This window comes from Loxodonta africana, chromosome 17, assembly GCF_030014295.1.
Source record: "Loxodonta africana isolate mLoxAfr1 chromosome 17, mLoxAfr1.hap2, whole genome shotgun sequence".
NCBI classification, from domain to species: Eukaryota; Metazoa; Chordata; class Mammalia; order Proboscidea; family Elephantidae; genus Loxodonta; species Loxodonta africana.
The window spans coordinates 63,479,236-63,502,741 of NC_087358.1; positions in this window are offsets into that span (position 1 = coordinate 63,479,236).

Consider the following 23,506-nt stretch of genomic DNA (forward strand, 5'->3'; position numbering starts at 1 on the left):
GGGGGAGACTGTTCTTCCTTCCAAAGAAAGAACTTCATGAAAAACTCAGTTTCCCATCACCCACTGAGTGAAACTATTTCGGGGCAAACTCTGACAAACACAGGGCCACCATGAATCAGAGTCAACTTGTCAGCAACCAGTTATTTGAATAAAGTGGCTGTTCAACATATCCTTCAAGAAGATCACACAAAACAACTTTCTAGAAATCTATTTGACTTTTCACGATAGGTAATAAACACGTTGAAGAGGTATTTTTCCTCTCTCCTCATGGTCCCAGTTGATTTCTCTTTGTGGTCCTCTGCTCCTCACCTGCAGGATGAGGAGAAATCAAACCCAGATGATTGCTTCCATTCCTGGTTCCTCTGAGGAGAGATCTCACATTACAGCTCAAAGGGAGGAAACATTAACACAAGTAAAAGTACTTAAGTTCCTCCCAACCAATGCTCCCGCATGCTTCTTCTCCCACCAATACAATAAAATAAAATGCAGCTGAAATCTATCAGGCCTTAAGCGAGGAGCTGATCTATTAAGTAATCTGACCCATCAACTCCAATAGGCTGAAACAGGGGCATCTTTTCCATTCTCGTCGTAGAAAAACATAGTCTATATCCTCTCAGCAGTGATCTCCCTGCTCAATCTTATCTCTGCAGCTTCTGACATCAGAGTCTGACTTCCTGAAACCATAGTTAGGAAGAGCTTCCTACACAAGCTGCCTAGAAAAGTCCATCAGAGAGTCTTCAGGGCATTGAAGAAGCTTTGTAAAGACAATTCCAATCTTCACAGCAAGCATATGGGGTATATTCAAGGCCCAAAGGAGTTCCCAAGCAGAAAGGCGAGAACACTCAGTGAGGTTATGTATGGCCAAGACCCTGGAACTGATTTCTTCAAGCCCATCTCAAGGATGCAGCTTCTGTAGCCTGCAAAGAACCTTGGTGAGTGGGTAGGGTGCGGAGAGAAATAACATAGGGTGCAGGCAAATATTAAACTATTTAATCTATATTATTTATTATTATGTATATGCGCATATATATGTATGTATATGTGGAGTCCTTGAGTGGTGCAAACTGTTAGCATACTCAGCTGCAAATCCAAAGGTTAGAGGTTCAAGTCCTTGGAAGAAAGGTAATCTACTTCCCCCAAATCAGCCATTGAAAATCATGTGGAGTACAGTTCTACTCTGACATAGTTGGGTCACCATGAGTTGGAATCAACTGGATTACAACTGGTTAACTGGTTTTATATATATATATATATATAACCAGAATATATATATATATGTGTGTGTGTGTGTATATATATATATATATATATATATATATATATATATAAAACCAGAATGTATCTGTACATAATTTTTTCAGCAAAGTCCCCCTAACCTCATGGGAGGTGACCAGAGTTTCAAACTGAAATCTACCCCATCCACCAAGATAACGATAAGAAAAATTTTCACAAGAGAAAATGAAAGTTTAAGGAAAAAAAAAATGCCTTTTTATACCCCAGTTAACCAAAAAAGACATTCTACTTCCTATTCCCCAAACTTTCTTAAAAGTTTTCAAATATATGAGTGGTTGCTTCCTGCTCTTACTTAGCTAATTAAGCACCCACCCTGTCCAGGAACCCAGTACTATGCAAACAATGGCCCAAACAGAGTCTTTTTATAAGCCTGCCCCAAAGGAGAAAACGCACTTGAAAGTAATAATTCTAACTAAGCTATTGCAAAAACAATGGTGCAATGTTTTTTGTTTTTCTTCCATTGGATTTTCCCTAGCTTTGATGTCAATTGATTGGTCCTCAACTCACTTTTCAGTAAAATGCACATACTTGGACCTTGGGGAGGCTGCTGGAAATAGAAGAAAGATCTGAGGCCCAGGCCCTGAGATCCATTCTGGGTCAAAGGGGGAGGGATAGCACACACAGGCAGCGATGTTGTCCCTAAAGGGAACCAACGCAGCCGAGATGGGCTCCATGCTAGAGCTGACTGTGAGAAACTAAGCCTCCTTTGGACATGAAGACATCTTGGAGACAACCTGGGAAATACCACCAAGTACGAAATGAAGACTTGAAACAATTTTACCTGGCTCTTTGATGTTATTAGTTGCCGTTGAGTCAGCTTCGACTCATAGCGACCTTCTGTACAACCGAAGGAAACTCTACCCAGTCCCACACCATTTTTTTGATCGTTGGTATGTTTGAGTCCATTGTTGCAGGGATTGTATTAATCCATCTCATCGAGAGTTGCCCTCATTTTTGTTGGCCTTCTGCTTTACCAGACATGATGTCCTTTTCTAGCAATTGGTCTTTCCTGATGCCATAACCAAAGTAAGTGAGCTGAAGTCTTGCCATCCTTGCTTCTAAGGAACATTTGGTTGTATTTCTTCTAAGACAGATTCGTTGTTTCTTCTGACAGTCCATGGTATATTCAATATTCTGTAGCAGCACCATAATTTAAATGCATCAATTCTTTTTCTGTCTTCCTTTTACGCTATCCAACTTTGCATGCATATGAGGCAATGAAAACGCCCATGATTTGGGTCAGACACACCTTAGCCCTCGAAATGACATCTTCTCTTTTTAAAACTTTTTAAAAACCTGCTTCTTAAGGAGTAGGAAAACCCCTAGATGATATCCGTGTTACAGTAGGAAATCACTTTATATTCTAGGAATTAATTTTTTTTTTAATTTCAACCAAGTTCTTTTAATAATTATGGCCGCGTTTTATCTTCACAAAAGCCCTGAGTTATACTTAGAGAAAGATTATTATTGTTATCCCACAGGTGGTCCTGGGAAATGAAGACAGAATTGTCACGTAGAAGAGAGAATCCCACCAGGCTTTTAAGAGCTCAGGAGTATCGACCTCAGCTGCTGTCTTGCTTCTACAGGTGACCTGCTTCAATACCTGAGGCTGAGCCAGGGACTGTATCACACTCCCCCAATCCCTGAAATTCTGAGCTTGATCTGAGGCAGATGCTGTGACATACCTCCTTAAGGCCCTTCTTCTGTGGCCTCCCACTATAGAGGCCAGAGCTTAAGGTTCACTTTCCCTTGCAGCTCTGCATAGCCAGGTGGCTCATTCTGGCCTATGAAGTGTAAACAGAAAACTCCTGAATGCAGCTTCCAGAATAAATTATCCCTGGGTGACACAAATGGTTTACACTTGATTCCTAACCTAAAGGTTGGCAGTTCAAACCCACCCAGCAGTGCTGTGAAAGAAAGGCCTGGTGATCTATTTCTGTAAAGATTACAGCCAAGAAAACACTATGGAACAGTTCTACTCTGTAGCACATGGGGTCGCCATGAGTTGGAATTGACTCAAAGGTAATGGGTTTAGTTCTTGGTTTGTTTTTTAGGAAAAAAGACAGCCTAGGCTGGCCTGACCCTGCCCTTTCCCCTTCTTCCTGCCTTGAATGTGGCACTTGGAGGTGCACAACCATCTTACAACCAATGGCAATCAGAAGAGGTGGAACGCAAACTTGGGTCTCGCTGACTTCAAAGCCCTTGACTCCAACCATCATGTTCTATTGCTTCCTTTTAATCACTTACTTACCCGCTTACATTCTGTAGTTTCAGACAACAAAAAGATACCCAAATGCTAGGAACAGAAAGAAGCACACTGGGCTGGGCACCTGAAGATAGATCTGAACCCAGCTGCTGGCTCTGCCTTAGCTCTGTGGCCTTGGGTAGGTCAGTTAGCCTCCCTGAGTCTCATTTTCCTCATCTGTGAGAACTAGCCTGAAAAACCACTGGAGTCCCTTCCATAATCCACATTCTAAGACTCTACGATTCTAGAATATTGACATACTCTAGGCCTCCTCATGAGCCACCATATTTCCAAAGCCCAGCTGAACCTAACAGCAGCTTTGGCCATAAGACAACAGCATGCTGGTGACTCAACACATTCTTGTCTCCATCATTTGTGCTGAACAGTACCCTCCTGATGCATTGTGAATCAAAGAATCCCCAACTCTTCGGGAAACTTAGGGAGAAAGCCCAGTTTCCAGTGGAAAGGCAGTATGGCTCGGTGGGATTTGCATTCCAAAGAAGAGAATTCAGGCCTTCCCTCATCACTTACTTGTCATATGTCTGACCTCAGGTGTCTTAGTCATCTAGTCCTGCCGTAACAGAAATACCACAAATAAATGGCTTTAACAAAGAGAAATTTATTTTCCCACAGTCTAATAGGTTACCAGTCCAAATTCAGGGTGTCAGCTCCAGGGGAAGACTTTCTCTCTCTGTTGGCTCTGGAGGAAGATCCTTGTCCTCAGTCTTCCCCTGGTCAAGGAGCTTCTGAGGCACAGGGACCCCATGTCCAAAGGACACGCTCTGCTCCTGGTGCTGCTTTCTTGGTGATATGAGGTCCCCAACTCTCTGCTTGCCTCCCTTTCCTTTTATCTCTTGAGACATAAAAGGTGGTGCAGGCCACACCCCAGGGAAACTCCCTTTACTTTGGACCAGGGATGTGACCTGGGTAAGGGTGGTATTACAATCCCACCCTAATCCTCTTTAACATAAAATTATAATCACAAAATGGAAGACAACCACAGAATACTGGGAATCATGGCCTAAGTTAATACACACATTTTTGAGGGGGCATAATTCAATCCATGATGTCAGGCAAGACACCTAACTGCTCCAGCCCAGGTTTCCTCTGTAAAAAGGGATAATAATAAAATCTCCTCTATCTTTAGTTTCATTCCAAGGTTATTGTGAGGATTATGTAAGACAAAATATCAAGAAATCACTTTTAAAATGGTAAACCTGTATTATCAAGGGTTTAGCAATGCTGAGAGAGACCACATCATTATACGACTGCCAACTACATCAAGACTGCTAAACCACTGAGAATCATGGCCCAGCCAAGTTGACACACAACCTTAACCATCACATACTGCATGTTATTGTTGTCGTTGTTGTTGTTAGGTACCATAGAATTGCTTCTGACTCATAGAGACCCTATGTACGACAGAATAAAGCACTGCCCGGTCCTATACCATTCTCACAATCATTGTTATCCTTGAGCCCATTGTTGCAGCCACTGTGTCAATCCTTCTTGTTGAGGGTCTTCCTCTTTTTTGCTGACCCTCTACCAAGCATGACGTCCCTCTCCAGGGACTGATCCCTCCTGACAACATGTCCAAAGTCTGTGAGATGTAGTCTCACCATCCTTGCTTCTAAGGAGCATTCTGGCTGTATTTCTTCCAAAACAGATTTGTTTGTTCTTTTGGCAGCCCATGGTATATTCAATACTCTTCACCAACACCACAATTCAAAGGTGTCAATTCTTCTTTGGTCCTCCTTAGTCACTGTCCAGCTTTCTCATGCATATGAGGCGACTGAAAACATCATGGCTTCAGTCAGTTGCATCTTAGTCTTCAAGGAGACATCTTTGCTTAACACTTTAAAGAGGTTTTTTACAGCAGATTTGCCCAGTGCAACGCATCTTTTGATTTCTTGGCTGCTGCTTCCATGGCTGTTGACTGTGGATCCCAGTAAAATGAAATCCTTGACAACTTCAATCTTTTCTCCATTTATCATGATGTTGCTTATTGGTCCAATTGTGAGAATTTTTGTTTCTGTTATTGTTAGCTGTGGTCAAGTTGGCCCTGGCTCATAGTGACCCCACACATAATGAGATCAGACCATTGTGAGCTGTAAGGTTTTCATTGACAGATTTTCAGTAGATCAGCAGGCCTTTCTTCCTACTCCGCCTTAGTCTGGAAGCTCCACTGAAACCAGTTCAGCGCCATAGCAACATATAAGCCTCCACTGAACGCCAAGTTGTGGCTGGGAGTGAGGTGTTTTGGCTGGGTACCAAACCAGGCTCTCCTGCGTGGAAGGCGATAATTCTACCACTGAACCACCACTGCCCCCCACCTCATAAACTCTTTTGTAATTCCATTAAAAACAAAATAAAATAAAAAATGTTATGACCTCATAAAAGACCTTCCAGCATGATTTGTGATTCGTCCGTTTCTTTTAATGGAAAGTACCTTAACGCAGGCACTGATGTTTGGCTCCATGGTTCCCTTAGGAAAGAAATATCGCCATCCAAAAATCAAATTGAAATTACTTAAACAGACAACAGCCAACAGAGCAGGGATTCAGTTTTCCATTTTAATTCTCTTTCTTCCTTGGTTTTCTGGGAATCTCAGATCTAAAGGTGCATTAGGTCCTATGTGCCATGGAACACCTGATGTTTTGATGCCATAGCCAGTATCCATCAGTACAACCTGGGCAGCCATTCAGTACAACCTGGGCAGGCTTTTCTGAAGGGGAGCAGCAGTAGTTCAGTGGTAGAATTCTCATCCTCCATGTGCGAGGCCCAGATTCGATTCTCAGCCAATACATCTCAAACACAGCCATCTGTCAGTGGAAGCTTGGGTGTAGCCATGATGCTGAAGGGTTTTCAGTGGAGCCTTCAAACTAAGATGGACTAGGAAGAAAGGCCTGATGATCTACTTCTAAAAATCAGCCAGTGAAAACTCTATGGGTCACAATGGTCCAATCTCTAACCCATCATGGAGATGGTGTAGAACTGGGCAACATTTTGTTCCATCGTGTGTGAGGTCACCATAGGACTCGACAACAGCTTTCACTAACAGCCTTTTCTGAAGCCAAAGGAAAGGTGACTATTTTCCCCCATGAAATACTGTTCTGTCTTATTTCCATTAGAAAAGCTGTATTCTAGGAAAAATATAAAAATGATTTCATAGAATAAAAAGTATCACCCATGAATAATGAGCTTCTTTAAGAAAAATCATCCATAGGAGGCCAAATGGTCAAAAATTACTCTAAAGTGAAGATGACAAGGTAACGGGGCAGGGAAACTGTTGTTGTTAGGTGCCATCAAGTCAGTTCCAGCTCAGAGCAACTCTATATACAACAGAAAGAAACACTGTCCAATCCTGCCCCATCCTCACGATTGTTGCTATGTTTGAGCCCATTGTTGCAGCCCACTGTTGATACCACTCATCTGTCGGTTTGTTGTACTGTGGGGGCTGTGTGTTCCTGTGATGCTGAGAGGTATGCCACTGGTATTTCAAATACCAGCAGGGTCACCCATGGTGGTCAGGTTTCAGTTAAACTTCCAGACTAAGACAGAGTAGGAAGAAGGACCTGATGGTCTACTTCTGAAAAGAATTGGCCAGTGAAAATCCTATGAATAGCAGCAGAACTTCGTCTGATATAGTACCAGAAGATAAGCTGCTCGTGTTGGAAGGCACTCAAAATACAACTGGGGAAGAGATGCCTCCTCAAAGTAGAGTCGACCTTGATGATGTGGATGGAGTAAAACTTTCGGGACCTTCACTTACTGATGCGGCGCGACTCATAATGAGAAGAAACAGCTCCAAGCATCCATTACTAATCAGAACGTGGAATGTACAAAGTATGAATGTAGGAAAATTGGAAATCACCAAAAATGAAAGGAAACGCATAAAAAAATCAAGGGAAACTAGAGTACTGGGAATGGTACAACCAGAACAGAATTAATGAAGATAATGACACATTGTGAAAACAATGTAACCAATATCACTGATTAATTCGTGTACAAATTGTTAAATGGGAACCTAATTTGTGGTGTAAACTTTTACCTTAAACACAATAAAATATTAATTAAAAAAAATGACTTCATGCCAAATCCACTGGGTTCTGATATTGATCTTTTTGACACCTCAGTGGTCCCCACCTGGCAAGTAATCTAGCTGCTCAGGGCCCCTGTTGGAAGCAGGAGGTTTCCAGTCCCCGCTTCTCGGAGGGCCGTCTTCCTTGCATAGGAACTGGATGCTGTAGTATTACTGAAGGATTGGCTAACCCAACTCGAGGTTGAAGGAAACCCTCTGCTGAGTTATAGCCCGGTGTGTAGGGCTGAGCACTTACTCCCTCTCATTCCTTTTGTGATTTGGCCCTCCTGCCATGTCACCACCTCAGACAGGACACAGACCTTACGGCCTTTGGGATGCTCACCATTCCCCAAGCTATGCAGCCATACAATGTGTGGTTACTCGGCTTGCCTATTGTCTAATGTTTATTGTCTAATAGGAAGCTTTTGTCCTAGTTGGGCATGAAACCATTTCTAGGAAAGAAACAAATGTGTGTGTGTGTGGGAGGAAGTATATAGTTCAGTAAGTAAGGGCTCTGGATCCACTAATCACCTGGACTCCGTCTTCATTCTGCCTCTCGCTATTTCTGGAAGTGGGGCACATTTAGCCCTCATTTTCTCAACTGTTAAGGGAGTTAGTGTAGCACAGATTTCATTGGGTTGTTTTGAGGGTTAAATGAGTTCATTTGTATGAAGCACATAATGCTGTGCCTGGCATACAGTAAGCACTCAATAAGTGTCAGGGACTATCATGAAGAAAATGTGGGGACGGAGAAAACCACTACTTATGGAGCACCGCTCTGGGCAAGGGACAGTGCTAGTACCTTACATTCATTATTTAATCACCACAATAATGTAAGGAGAAACAGATCATTACGTGCATTTTTAGTGAGTGACAAGGTTCAGTAACTTGCTCAACATCCCAGTGTTGTTGAGCGGTGCCTCTGGGATGGGATTTGAACCCGGGTCTGTCGGATCTGAAATCCTCTGTGGAGACCTGTGTGGAGGAAGCAGTATTGTTTTAAGAGAACTATAGTTGAAGGATTCTGGTGGGATCCAGCTATAAAGCAAATGGCAGAAAAGGGTACTTGGTGAGAAGAACTGCTACAGCAGGGGACAGCTCAGTAGCAGGTGTGAGATGAATATTCTTTTTCTCCAAGCTACTAGAGGAAGGCGTTGGTTGGCCAATTCAACACTGAATCATGGTCTTCTCAGTCCTCTTTGCTAGATATTCACATTCCCATCCCGTGCAGCTACTAGCCACTCTGTTCAGACCATGGAATATAAGGAAAAATTTATTGGGGGCTTTAGGAGAGATGGTTGTTTCTTGAAAAATAAAAACCTAGCACCTAACGAAGAGGAGGTCTTTTGCCCTTGCCCCATCTTCAAAGCTTAAGATGCTCAGGTGATGTCTGGAATTACAGCAGCCATTTTAAGACCATGAGGCATGAGAACAAAATATCAGGGTGGCAAAAGAGGATGGAAAAAGAGTGGACAATCAAGTCACAGAAGAAACTGTGGGACCACTTAGCTCCAGACTTCCTCTTAAGTCAATAGTATAATTATGAGTTAATTCACTCATAATACTTAGTCAAGTATTCTGTTACTTGCAAACAAAAACAGTTCTAACTGAAACAGAAGGTAACCCTTGAAAGGAAGGAGATAAACTTAGCCTGTTGTCTTAGTTACCTAGAGCAGTCTTAACAGAAATACCACAATTGGGTGGCTTTCAAGAACAAAAATTTATTTTCTCATAGTTCTGGAGGCTAAAAGTCCAAATCGTGGCCTTGGATGTGCAGATTCCTTCTGTAAGCCTCTTTCTTATGGTGTTTGCCAGTAACCTTTGGCTTCCCTTGGCACTCCTTGACATCCGTGTTCCTCTTGTGTGGGTCTCTGTATCTATTCTGGTCTTTTTACTACTCAAAAGTGACTAGGTTTAGGGTCTTCCCTACACTGGTATGACCTCATTAACATAAAAGAAAATCTCTATTTCCAGACAAGACCACATCGACAGGTACAAGTGCCAGGACTTCAACACATATTTTGAGGGGATACAATTCAATCCATAATACTCTTCCCCATCCTAGAAGCCCTAGTCAGAACTAGTAACTTCTCCATCTGCACTCTCGTGACAGGTGTCTGGACCTCATTCTGCCTTGTGTTCCCAAGGCTAGTTGTTGACCTAACTTCCCTCTTCCCCCTTTCACACCACCCACCAGCACTACCAACAATATGCTACTTGAAGGCAGAGAATTTGTCTGAAGCATTTCTGTATCCGCTGGTCCCCACTGCTGCCTTCCATAGATGATGCATTATGTCATTTCTATCCTGAATTCCCATATCCATTACAGACAGAGAGGTCCACACAGACAGACAGACAGACAGACAGACATGCGCACAGAACTATACACATTTACTAAATCAGTGGACCACGGGGCACCTGAAGTTTTAATGCTGTAGTCCATGTCCACTGTTTGCAATCATTCAGTACAACCGCTATGTAAGATCTAAACATGCCAGAAAGAAGAGGGAGAGATGTCAGTAAGTGTAAACCGAGTGAAAGAAACAGAAGCAAAGGGAGACGGAGAGAGATTTAAAAAACATACACACACACGGCAACAGTGCAAGGGTTTGGCACGAGTTAGATTTAGCGCGTTAAAATATACCAAGCTGCCTGCCATAATTACTTTCCGTAAAAACCATTATCTCCTAGGTCAGGTTCAATTAATTCGGACAGTGTTTACTTGAGAGCGTCTCACTCCAAGTTGGGAGGACTGGCAGGGCCCCAAGCTCATAGAGCCCACCTGTCCCTTGCTCGGCACAGTTTATGTGTCAGTCACATTGTTTCTGGGTGGTCAGGCGGCCAGGGATGAATGGGTGAGTGTTTGTACTAACAGTCACAGGAAGATGCCATCTTAGGCAGCCCCAGCCCTGAATGGTGCCATTTTCCTCCAGGCCTCGAGAAGAGAACTCACACCAGAAACAGGGACCCAAGCAATAGTTAGCCCAGTGTTTGATCCCAATGGCTGGTTATTTTAAAATCACTTTGTGTTAAAAAGGCCAAACCAGAGTGGTTGTTTATTTCCTAAAAATCATTCTTAAGAAAGGGCCCCGATGTTTTTCAAGCAGCATAGGAAAGAAAAGTATCTTATTCCGGGAATTTATCTGTCTGGGATTTCCCAGTCACATTTTACAGAAGTGCGTTAGACTGAAGACACTTTTTAGGCCACTCTCCCTCTCTGGAATGAAGGCGCAGCCCTTCAAAATGCCCCCAGTGTAAGACACATGCATGTGGGGGGCTGTGGGAAAGGGGGAGAGCCTCGGGCAGAATGAAACACCAGAGATTCCCACTCGAGGGCATGCTCTCAGCTGCATTCCAGGAAGTTTCTTTCTCCTGAAACTGAAATCAACATTAAGTTAAATCTGCAAGCTTCATCTCCGTGGTTAACTTCCTAACCTTCTTTCTCAGCCAATCACAATTCCTTCGGCTTCCAATTCCACCTGGATGGCGTGTGTGTGTGTGTGTGTGTGTGTGTGTCTGTGTGTGTGTGTGTGTTTCTCTGCCAGCAAAGTGCTGGCAAAGGAGAGATGATAAACCAAAAAAAATCAATTTCGACTCATAGTGACCCTACGGGACAGAGTAGAACTGCCCCACAGGGTTTCCAAGGAGTGCCTGGTGATTCGAACTGCTGACCTTTTGGTTAACAGTCGTAGCTCTTAGCCACTATGCCACCAGGGTTTCCAGGAGAGATAATAGCATAACGCTATTCTTCCCATAAAGAAGACCTACTGGCTCAATGGTTAAGCTCTCAGCTGCTAACCGAAAGGTCAGCAGTTGGAACCCACCAGCTGCTTCTCAGGAGAAAAATGTGGTAATCCGCTTTTGTAAAGCTTACAGCCTTGGAAACCCTATGGGTTCTGCACACAACAACAGAGGACAGACCAGCAGTTACTATTTAATACTAAAATGGCTTCCTGCTCCATGTGGTCTTGTCAAATGGGACCAAAAGATCTCTGGTGGTTTAACAAACTCTAACCCCTTGATCTGTGTGATCCTAGATCAAGAGACCCTTGATCTCTGTGCAAATAGAAAACAGGAATGTGGGGCTATGGCTGGCAGCTGGCTTTCTATTTCATTACTTGATGTTGAACGAGGCACAGGGCTCAAGTCTGTGCCGGTGTTCTCAGCTTGGGAAACACCCATATGTCAATCACAGTTGTACCTTTGCACAAAATCAGCCTCATGTGCTAGCCCCAGCCCTGACCAGAGGACTACTGGTGTATTACAGGACACCCAGCTCACAGAGGAGTGACCCTTACCCTGTCCTAAAGGCAGAGCTAATTAAGACTCCAGAGCCAGATAGCTGGTGTTCCATCCCCAGCTGTGCCTCTTACCATGACACCACACAACAACATAACATCTCTGCACTCCCTGTAAGATGGAGAAGGAGTAAGAGCACCTTAACCTGGGTTCCTACCACCTGTCTGTCAGTTTGTCGTGCCTATGGTGGCTTGTGTGTTGTTGTGACGCTGGAAGCTTTGCCACTGGTATTTCAAATACCAGCAGGGTCACCCATGGCAGATAGGTTTCAGCAGAGCTTCCACATTAAAACCGCCTAGGAAGAAAGGCCTGGTGATCTACTTCTGAAAATTAGCCAATGAAAACCTTATGGATCACTACAGAACATTGTCCAATGTAGTAAGTAGTGGAAGATGATCCCCTTGGTTGAAATATACTCAAAACACACAGTAGCTGCAACAGTGGACTCGAGCGTACCAACATTCATGAAGATGGCGCTGGACCAGCAAATGTTTTGTTCTGTTATACACAGCGTCACCATGAGTCAAAGCCAACTAGATGGCAACGAACAACAACAAAAACAACACTAGGGGTCATTGTGAGGGTTCAGTGAGATACTGTATGTAAATTTCTTAGAACAGGGCTGACTTTAGTGAAGGCTCTATAAATGATAGTTATTTTCAGTATAATTATTAAGGTTGCTCCTGATGGGCTTTGGAAAAGGCAGCCTCCAGGAGTTGCTTTCTTAAACTCACCCAGTTCTCAAAAGAACAGGCTAGGCTGAGGAGCCAGTACCCAGGATGGTTGCTCTGGAAGTTACGCTGTGCAGTGGAAGGCAAGGAGCTCTGGGTTAGACATCACCTGACCTGGGCACAAGTCCCCCTCTCTGCCTGGACGAGCCGCAGGCCCTCGCAGACATCACAGGACCTGTCTCAGCTCTGCACTGGTGCCCCAAACCGGTGGTTTTTAAAACTTCTTCCCACATACCTGCAGAGAAAAACCAAAAAAAAAACAGTGCCGTCGAGACACTTCCAACTCATAGCGACCCTAGAGGGGTTTTATACAGAGGTGCTTCTACATAAGATTCCATCTCAGAAAGGATAATAATTTTAAACTCACCATAACAGATGATTGCTAAGGCCTTCCCCACTCTATCAGTGCTTCTGCAAAATCCATATATACTCCCGTTGCCATAGAGTCATTTCCAACTCATAGCGACCCTATAGGACAGTGTAGAACAGCCCCAAAGAATTTTCAAGGCTGTAATCTTCACAGAAGCAGACTGACACATCTTTCTCCCTCGGAGCAGATGGTGGGTTCAAAATGCTGACCTTTTAGTTAGCAGTCAAGTGCTTAACCACTGCACTGCCACGGTTCCTTAATCCACATATAAAAAACCAAAAACCTGTGCTATTGAGTTGATTCTGACTAATGGTGGCCCTATAGGACAGAGTAGAGCTGCCCCATAGGGTTTCCAAGAAGTGACTGGTGGATTTGAACTGGCAACCTTTGGTTAGCAGCTGAGTTCTTAACCACTGAGCCACCAGGGCTTCAGTCTACATGTAAACCAAAAACCCAAACCAAATCCATTCCATCAAGTCAATTCCAACTCATAGCAACCCTATAGGACAGAGTAGAACTGCCCGTTAGTTTCCAAGGAGCGGCTGGTGGATTTGAACTGCTGATCTTTTGGTTAGCAGCCATAGTTCTTAACCACTACTCCACCACGGTTTCCAATGCTCTCAGGACCCTGGTGGTGGAGTAGTTAAGAGCTATGGCTGCTGACCAGAAGGCTGGCAGTTCAAATCCACCAGCCACTCCTTGGAAACCCTGTGGGGGCAGTTCTGCTCTGTCCTGTGGGTCACTATGAGTCAAAATCGACTCAGTGGCAATGGTTTTTTGTTTTTAATCCACATATAAGAACTCTTAATTTTACCAGCATCATAATATAAGGTAGTAGTTGACATAATTTAATTTTCCATAAACAGATATTCTTTTCTTATTTTAACAATTTGGTAGTCCTGAAATAGACTGTACATTTCACCTCCTTAAAAACATATGTGTCTGTGTGTGCGTATATTAAAAAAACAAAAACAAAAACCTGTTGCCGTCTAAGTTGGTTCCAGCTCATAGCGACCCTCTAGGACAGAGGAGAACTGCCCCATACTGTTTCCAAGGAGCAGCTGGTGGATTCAAACTGCTGACCTTTTGGTTAGCAGCCAAGCTCTTGACCACTGTGCCACCAGGGCTCCATATGCATATCAAACTCATTGCTACTGAGTTGATTCAGACTCATAGTGACCTTACAGGACAGAGTAGAACCACCCTATAGGGTTTCTAAGGAACGGCTGGTGGATTCAAACTGCCAGCATTTTGGTTAGCAGTCGAGCTCTTAACCACTGTTCATATATATGCGTATATAGTTAGCTTTTCTTCAGAACTGTTGCTATCATTCTAATGACCAATATTTGTGCCTCGTGGTAATAGAGATAATTGTTATTGAGATATGCAATACTGTTTGTCTCAGTATTATTTGGGGTGTTAAATGACCCCCTGTTAGATGTTGTTGTTTCTGGTGAATGTGATCGGTTGCTTACAAATCCCTGCTTAATGCTTTGTTACACACAGTCTCCAGAGTGATGTCCTGAGAATGGCTTCCCTTTGCTTCTATGGAATAAAACACATTGGGCCCAGCTGTTTTTCACAAAGGAGTCCCTCAGTGGCACAAATGGCTAAGCAGTCAACTGCTAGTCAACAGGTTAGCAGTTTGAACCCAGCCAGAGGTGCTTCAGAAGAGAGGCCTGGTGATCTGCTTCCGAAAGGCCACAGCTTTGGTAACCCCATGGAGCAGCTTTACTCTGCACGCATGGTGTCGCCATGAGTTGGAATCAACTGGACAGCCACCACCAACAACTGCATCCTTCCCCGTGGCTCTTACAGTACCTTTCCTTAGCTCTAGGCTTGCAGCTGTGCCCCCTGCACCACGATTTGGGGGCCAGTTCTCTAACCACTAGGCTTGGTGCTACAGACACCTACTGCAGATGGAACTGCTCCGGGGGCCCGAAGCAGCAGAGGTCTCATATTTGATGCCATACACAGAAAGAAGCAGCTCATCTGCACATTCTAGGCTGGGAACAGGGAGGGGACTCCTGTAGACTGGGCGTGTCATGACCAGATGTGGGGAGCAGGGGGAATCCCGACATTCAGGGAAGTCAGCAATTTCTGCAGAAGTCACACATCAGGGCATGTATGAAGCAATACATAAATGTATTTCGAGTAGTTGCTGAGAAAAATGGATGATGGAGACGCCCGGGCTCTGGGAAGCCTTGTGAGAAGCTACTACCCCGGCAGAGACAGAATGTTCCTGAGGGAATGAGGGGGGTCTTTTGTGTCCTAAGGAAACCCTGGTGGCGTGGTGGTTAAGCCCTGCGACTGCTAACCAAAATGTTGGCAGTTCAAATCCACCAGGTGCTCCTTGGAAGCTCTATGGGGGCAGGGTCGCTATGAGTTGGAACTGACTCCAAGGCAACAGGTTTGTGTCCTAAAAGAGATGCTTCTTTCAGTCCTGTTCTGCTCATTTAACAAGGCCACTGTCAGGGGCGGATTCACCAGTGAGCAGAGTACGCGTGGGCTTACAGTAAGCAAGGTACTCAAGGGCTTAATTGTGTTTGCTTACTAATCTGCAGTGCACAATCTCACACAGTGAAAAACAGGTGAAAATGTGCATTACAGGTTAGTAAGTAAGCACAAGCAAGCCCGCGCATACCTTGCTTATTGGGTACTCTCCATCCCTGGCCCCTGCCAGATGAATTGTCTAAATGGTTGTCCCCATGACAACGAACTGACTGATTCGCAGAACAAAATTAGGAGGAAAACAACCACGCTGAACAATAATAGACCTGAAATTTTCTCCCGATGGAGCCCCAATGAGAATGCTCCTGGCCAGAGAACAACAGCAAGAGGTGAGATGCAGGGGTACTCAGAGCACCACGGTCTCCCTGCCGGCCCTGTTCAGGGAAATCCCAGCACTGTTTCCCTCCACGCACCCTCAGGCTGATGGCATTTCCCAGCTAGCCTGGCGAGATGGCTTACCTGCACCGTTCCAACTTGACATGTCTTCTTTGCTGTAAACATCAGAAAAACGGCCCTGCTGTGTCTCTGTGGACTTGAACACTCATAAAATTTCCACGGTTTCACCATCGCCTCCTCAGCCTCCACCAGGAGAACATTCTATACACGGAATTTACTGCAGCTCCTTTTATTTTGGTTTCAATTCCTACCCTTCTGCTCTTGGATATTTGTGTTTTGTGTTTTGTTTTGCATCATCTGGGAGTGCTAAATGACCCCAAACTACTATCCTATTTGGTGTTGTCTCTGTTGAATGTGATCAGTTCCTTCCAAATCCCTAATAAATGCTTTACTAGGCAGAGTTTTCAGGGCGATTTGTTTTGGTTTTGTTTTGTTTTAACATTGAATTCACTCTCTGAGGCTCTGCTTCAAATTCTCTCCTCTCGCTAACAGTTACTCACTTAGTTGCCCCAGAAACAAGATAAAAGGCACAGCCCTCTCCTACAGTACTGTTTTTTGGGTTTTTTTTTTCTTCTTCTTCTTCTTCTTCTTTCCTCTCTGAATAAAATTGCACAGAATTTTTAAAAACTCTAAACATTGAGGAAATTATCACTTCTTAAATCCAATATTTTGTCTTTCATCTTCTGTTTTCTCACCCTAGAGCCTCAAGGTCAGGTTAAAATTAAAATCACACTAAATTGCTCCGGTTTCTTTTCACAGCCTCAGGTACGTCTTCTTCGACAATATTTAGCCAGGATGTAATTTAGAAAGGGCATTAACAGAATTCATTCTTGTATTCATTCATTTAATGCGTTTCATTGAGGGCCTACTGTGTGCCAGAAAGTGTGCTAGGTGCTGAAGGATAAGACGCAGACCTTGCCTTTTGTGGAATGAACAAGCTCAGAAAGGAGGCTGGCCCAGAACACAGTGACAATCCACTGTGATGAGGGCTGTGATAGGAGCAGGCACCTCCTTCTAAAAGAACAGAAGAGGAGCCTCTAATTCACGGCCAGAAGAAGAGGGAAGAGGGATGCAAAAGGGGGAGGGGGTGATCAAGGTATTCCCCCAAAAGATGGAATTGTATGCTGGAGCAAGACCAAAAGGACAAGTAGCACTTAGACCAGTGTTGGTACCCAGAGCAGTGCCCAGCTAGTTCTAATAGGTTCTAATAGATTTGTTGAATGAAAGATTAGGAATAGGAAGAGTCCTAAAAAGATGGAATAGAATGTGCAAAGGTACAGAGGTGTGACAGAGAATGGAATGTTTGAGTCCTTTGACCATAATGATGATGAGGAATTTAGCAAGTGCTACCCCCATGGGTCTGGTTAGATTGTTTCCCCTGAGAGGGCTGGGACAAGCTCCGAATGCCAGACAGAGGGAGCACATTATGGTCACAAACTGGGCCCCAAAGCCAAATTGTCCTCTGAGGTAGCCTGGCTTTGTCCCCCTGGCCATTGACAAGCAGTCTTGAACCTACCTAAGTTTGACAGGGTGCTTGCATTTGATGCCAAAGTCCAGCGAGTTAAAGATAAGGAATGCAGACTGGAGAAGCTTTGCGAGTTTGCTGGCCTGCAGATGGTGACAGCCACTGCTTCTGGACGTGGGGCCAAATTGTCCAGGAGAAGCTGAGACCAGCACCCGGGTTTAGAATCATACATAGGGATTCCCAGCGCAGGAGCTGTGATGGCTAATTTTATGTGTCAACTTGACTAGCCTATGGCTCCCAGTGGTTTGGCCAAATACTAAACTAGTTACAGTTCCATAAAATAATCTAATACAACGCAATGTAATCACTTTCCATAATGTAACCTAATGTGACGCAATCAATACTCAGTTGAAAAGGGTGCGTTCTACCTCCAGACTATAAATATTTTGGCAGAACACATACACACTCTCTCTCTTGCCACCACTCCCCCCCCCACTCTGCTCTCTTCCTGTCACCTGATCTGTGGGTCTTAGGATGTAAGCCCACAGGATCCACAGCCTGTTGCCTGACCTACAGATTTTCGACTTGCCAGCCCCCTACAATTGCATAAGCCAAGCCCTTGAGGTAAATCTCTCTGTATATATATATATACATATACACGCACACAAGAGCTTTACTTGCAATTTTGATCTTCGAAATGGCCGCATCCATCAGAACCCAGTATAAGGAGGAAGGCAGCCACTCCATGTCACATGAAAGGGAGTACCATCATTCAAGGCAGTGTCCTCTGTGGGAGATGGGGTCAGGCTACTCCAGGGTGGGGCTTACACAGGTTCACATGTGTCGAGGGATGCTTTGAACTATCACGCTATGTCTTCCCAGTGGTCACATGTTGCCCCCTACTTTGCAGCTCATCTGCCATCAAAACTGGTGCACACTACTGAGACTTAGGGCCTCAGGAAGGGGATGTCAACTGGAAAAGAGACACCATTGCTATGCTGTGAATTTCAAACTGTACTCCATCCTGAAGGCAATGGAATTTGTAAGAAAGACATAAGAGAAAGGGTATTATCAGGATTCCCAAAGCTTTTTTTTAATATATATAGACCCAAATCTTTTCAGCTGACCATAAAAAGCAAGTGAAAGAAGGTACGGTGTGATATGAGGGTGGCTCCCACCCCGCAGGACTTTGGGGAAAAGAACAGTCCTGGTCTCTCCTTCCCTCAGGACCCCTCCCTGCCCCCACTCCAGCCCTGTGGGTTCAAAATCTTGCAGGGGAAGTGCTGGATAGAAACCAAAGGCCATTCAAAATGGTACTATAATCAGTAGTATTGGCCAAGGGAAGGGTCTCAGAAAATGAGCCCCCTATGCCCCAGTGTGGTGAAAGAAGGGTGCCACCAAGAGTTCCCAGGTCCCACAAGGAGAGCAGAACAGAAGAGCCTGAGGCACTGAGGGAAGCCTATCACAGAGAAAGTAGATAATACCTGAAGAGAAGAATGAACGGACAATTGGATGGACGGATGGGATGGGTGGAAGGGTGGGTGGGTGGTGGATGGATGGACATATTGATGACTTTTTCAGGTCCAAAGGAAAAGCTAAATCAGAAACAAAATGGAGTAGCAAGATACTAAGGACAAATGGTTGTCAGAAGCCACCCAGATGTCTTTCATTCGATGATTTTCTCACCACTGGGACCTGTTTTTATTGAGGCAGACACCCCTGCAGCAGTTCCCAAGGGGGAGAATAGTGGGAGGGATGGGGTGGTCTCAAGGCTTCTAACAAAGGAAGCTTCCAGTCCCTTAGTTGTTGATCTCTTTTAGTGAGGATAAAATTAAAACTCACAAAAAATCTAAATGTATCCATTTTCATAGGACCCTGCTTCCATTCAACCACAGGTTGGGAGTACAATGAGAAATATTCTCTTCAAATCCAGAAAACAGTGTTACGTGGAAAGTGCCCACATACAAAATAAAGGCCTTGTCGAAAATGCTATTGCTGCTTTATCCTCTAAGCCCTCACCTGTGATGTCTTTGGGGTATTTACCTATAAACAAATACTAAGCTCTATTTCCATCCACACAGGAATTCCCCAGGGTAGTAATAATGCTCTCCAAATCCCTAGTCAAATTTAATTTAAATGGAATGGTCCAAAGGAAATTGCTTGCCACATCCGCTCTGCCAGAGTTCAACGTTCTTGCCAGAAAGCAAAGAATGGTTTTGCAGTTTCAGGCTGAGGTTGTCAATGTTTCCAAAGAAGAGCCTTACAAAGCAGACCAGATTTGGTTTCGTTAGAGTGGCGCAAGAGGAATTCGCTTGAATCCACTTCAAGAATGCCTTAGTTACTGTAAGCTGCTTGTTGAAATAAAATCTCGAGTAACCAAAATGTGCTACCGAGAGAATTGCTTTGTATCGCTGAGATGAGATAACCAACGGTTATCCAGAAATCCCTTTTTGTTTTAGGACTTGTATAATTCGTCCTAAAAAATAATACTTTGCCTCTTACTAATCACAAAAGAATATGCATATTTATCCTTGATGATTTAGAATCCTGCTTGGATTAACATCCCGAGCACCCATGGTGGCTGACCAGGAACAACTCCCAACGCAGAGGTGATGGTTCAAGGTCGGCTGGTAGAAGAGTGTAGTTGCTCAGAGAATACACTCTGAAGCCACACAGCCAGGCTCATGTAGTTGCTAAGGGCGTGAACTTTGAAGCCAGAGAAGCTGGTTCACTCTTGGCTTTGCCCTTTATTGACTACGTGATCTTGAGCATCTCTGTACCTCAGTTTCTTTACCTGTAAAATGGGAGGTTAATAACAATGCTCACCTTCCAAGGCTGTTACAGGGATTAAATGAGTTGAGTGTGAAACATGTTTAGCACAGTAACTCATTAATGGTTTGACATTGTCACAACCTCCAAGGTTTTCTGGGATTCCCAGGGGGAGAGAGATGAGAGACACTTCCAACTCTGGCTCAGGTGAGTCACAGTCTTAGCCACACGCCACCACCCTGAGTTCTGACACGTCGCCGTCAGCTCTCCTCTTGTTCTACCCTAACTCTCCAAGCTCCTACAGTCCTGAGCTGCAGATGCTGGAAACCGGACTTAATATCAACTGACCTCTGAAATAAACCCTGGCAGCCGAGTGAGGCTAACTCTGCAAACTCCTAGTCAGCTGTGCAGAAAATGTCACACCTATTTGCTGTCATTAAACCCAACTAGGAGCTATGATTCCAGATTTCAATCTCAACGCTTACTGGGGCTTCCAGACCTACTGGAGTCATACAAAGGTCCGCATGGTCTCCTGAAATTCTGTCTGTTATTTACCATCCCTGTTAGGTGGAGAGGAATCCAGTCACGGCTGGGGCGGGGGCTGTGGTTGGGGGCTCCATTTCCTAGGGTTCAGCCCCCTGGAAACCGTACACAACCATTTCCATCCAAGGTCCTATTGCTAAGCTGAATATAGACAGAGCAGGGGGGAGGGCGCTGTGACTCAGGGAGACCCCCAGTGTCAACTAGCTCCCCAGTCTGAGGATATCTCTCCACCTCCACTCCCGCACCCCAGCTTCCACTTGCTAACCCCAGAGGTGCTCACCCCTCTCTTCTTTGCCGAGAGCTTGTAATCAAGTGAACCTAAAAGACCTGTCTACTTTCCAGGCAGGGAGCCCCGGTAGTGCAATGGTTAAGCACTTGGCTGCCAAACGAAACTTCAAAAGGTTGGCAGTTCAAACCCACCCAGCAGCTCCTTGGGAGAAAGAGTCAGTGATAAGCTCCCATGACGATTACAAACTAGGAAACCCTATGGGGCAGTTCTGCTCTGCCACATGGGGTCACTATGAGTCAGAATCAACTCGACAGCACCCAGCAACAACTTTCCTGGCATGAGACAGCTGGGATGAAATGAGTAAAGCAGAACAGTCTCTCAATCAGCTGCATTCTTCTAAGGCGGCACCAATTAATACCTTAACGCATTATCCTGACGCTCATGCTCTGCGTGTTGGCTTGCTAATCCTTCTTGTAAATGCGAAACGTAGCAACATAATTCTGGCTAATTGAGTGCCCTGTTTATGAGGGAAGGAGGCCTCATGGTGCAGTGGTTAAAGCGCTCAGCTGCTAACGGAAAGGTCAGCAGTTGGAACCCATCAGCAGCTCTGTGAGAGCAAGATGTGGCAGTCTGCCTCCGTAAAGATTTACAGCCTTGGAAACCCTGTGGGGCAGTTCTACTCTGTCTTCTAGGATCGCTATGAGTGGGGATCGCCGATGGCACTGGCTGTGGTGGTGGCTTATTAGGGTTCTATTTAATCAAGCTTTATTGTCAGCGCACAGATAAGAACCCTTCTTGCTTATCTTGTCTGGCTGGCAGAAAGGCTGATCTAGTCCATTAAAGAGTGAGCAACATTACCCATACAGTTTGGGTCCAGACAGACCAGAAATGATTGTGTTTGTTTGTACACCTGGCAGTGGGATTTCACCAGCGGCAGCTAGACTGCCTTCTCCCACCCCGGCCTCATAGCTGTCTGCCAAGAATTCAGTCCATCTGGGTTACTGTACAGCAGGGCTCTCCCCCCTGCAGCTGCGGGAACTCAGAGTCCAAGGGGCTCTTGCCTCCTGCCCACCCCTCCTCCACGCCTAGAATTTCTAGTGGGGAGATGGGCAGGGAGGAGGGGGACTCTGGACAAGTTCCTTCCCTCCTTATCTAATGATCTCATGACTCTGGTTCACAGACCCTAATAATCTTCAAAGCATATCCAGGTGTGGTATGTCTTCTGATCCTCACAACCACCCTGGGAAATAGCACTGACAATTTTCTTACAGATGAAGAATCTACAACAGGTTAAATAATTTACGTGGTCAAGGTCATTCACATGGCCAAGATCATTCAGATAGGTCTCTCCAATCAATGCTGATGCTTCTCCTGCATTCACTCATCACAGCTTACAAAGCATTTCCCAAGGTGTATACCCAGAAGAGGTGAAGGCAGGAATATAAACAGAAACCTGTACACCAATGTTCATTGCAGCACTTTTCACCACAGACAAAAGGTGGAAACAACCCAAATGTCCAGTAACAGATAAACAGATAAACAAAATGTGGTCTATCCATACAATGGAGTATTACTCCACCATAAAGAGAAATGAAGTTCTGATGCATGCCACAACATGGATGAACCTTGAGAACATCATGGTAAGTGAAATATGTAAGTCACAAAAGGACAAATACTGTACAATCTCACTTATATGAAATAAGCAAATATATAGGAACCAAAGATTATTAGTGGTTATCAGGAGTGGAAGGGAGAGGGGAAGAGGGAGTTTTTGTTTGGGGCCATTGAGTTTATGTCAAAGGTGATGGAATAATTTGGAAAAAGATAGCGAGTTGATTGGAAAACTTGAAGAATGTAAACAATGTCACTGAGTCATGCGTGTAGGAATCGTTGCACTGGCATATGCTTTGCTGTGTATACTTTTACCACAGTAAAAAAGTAAAAAGCATTTTCATATCTATTACACCATTTGATGCCTTCCCAAAAATCTACACGGAAATCAGTATTATCTCTTCATGGGTAAAAAAAGGTGAAACTAATGACTTGTCCAAGATGACAAAAACTTGTAATGAACAAAAGAACAATCTCTGGTCTCCGGCTCCTTTGGTCATTCCCCTACCCCCTATCTCTCTTTAAAAAAAAAACAAAACTCTCTTTACATGAGGCTTATACTCCATTTCATTGTCACTTGACTGTCAAAAACGTCATCCCTCAGAGCCAGAACCACCACTTAGCATCAAATACATGCCTACTATGTGCCAGACACTATTCACATTGAGAACACAAAAGTCAACGAGAAACGGTCCCTAGTGGAGTATAAAGCCCAACGGGGTAGACAGACTCATGGACAAACATTATGCTCTAAGCAACTCTTACTGTAACAGAGGCACACACTGGGTGTTCTGGGAATTCAAGGGGGCAGGGAGTTTATTCTGCCTGTCCAGGAAGAGGGTGGGAATGAGGGCGTCCAGTAAGCCTTCAATGAGGGGGTACTGAAGCACTTCTAAATCTTACCCAAACACAGGAGTCAGCTTACACACAACATAAAAACCAAAAAGAGTAAAATGGTTTACC